The following is a 645-nucleotide window of genomic DNA, read 5'->3' as shown; positions in this document are numbered from 1 at the left end:
TCAGTGACAAATGAGAACTGGGCAGCATTAAGGTCAGAGAAGCCCCTGATAGAAAATCTAGAAATATAGAAGGAAAATGAAATGGCCTAAACTGAGAAATGGGAACAAACATACATTTATAAATGGAAAAAAAAATGTTTTCTTTCCAACAAATAATGCACAGAAAAATGCAGCCTATAATTTGCTAGTTAGAAAGGAGGTCAAAGAAGTAAAATGGCTGAAATTTACATAAGTAATATTTCATAATCTTAGAATTCTCTCAAAGCATGTGAAATAGGAAGAAGGAAGTTCTTGCCCAGAATCTTAGGAAATCACCACTGTTTGGTTATAATCACTGCCTCCTGAATCGTTGAGGAGACTTTTCTCCTTTTTTTAATTAGATTTTTTTGTTGTTGTCTCCCAAGTTAATATTATATTTAGATATCAGAGAGTCAGCCAAAAAGGAAAACTTTTATCTCTGGGGAAAAAAACATTTAGAAAAGTGTATTCAGTGTATCTAATACTGAAACGCAGAAAAAATCTAATGTTAAAAAAAAAAAAAAAAAAAAAATAAAAATTTTAATGGAAAAAATTTTATTTTTTGAAAAAAAACTTTATATTAACCGAGTAAATTGTCACTTTAGGACCTGAATCCTGAGAGATCTT

This window comes from Mandrillus leucophaeus, unplaced genomic scaffold, assembly GCF_000951045.1.
Source record: "Mandrillus leucophaeus isolate KB7577 unplaced genomic scaffold, Mleu.le_1.0 Scaffold787, whole genome shotgun sequence".
NCBI lineage: Eukaryota > Metazoa > Chordata > Mammalia > Primates > Cercopithecidae > Mandrillus > Mandrillus leucophaeus.
The sequence above is the reverse complement of the archived record's forward strand: the minus strand, read 5'-3'. Positions refer to the sequence as shown.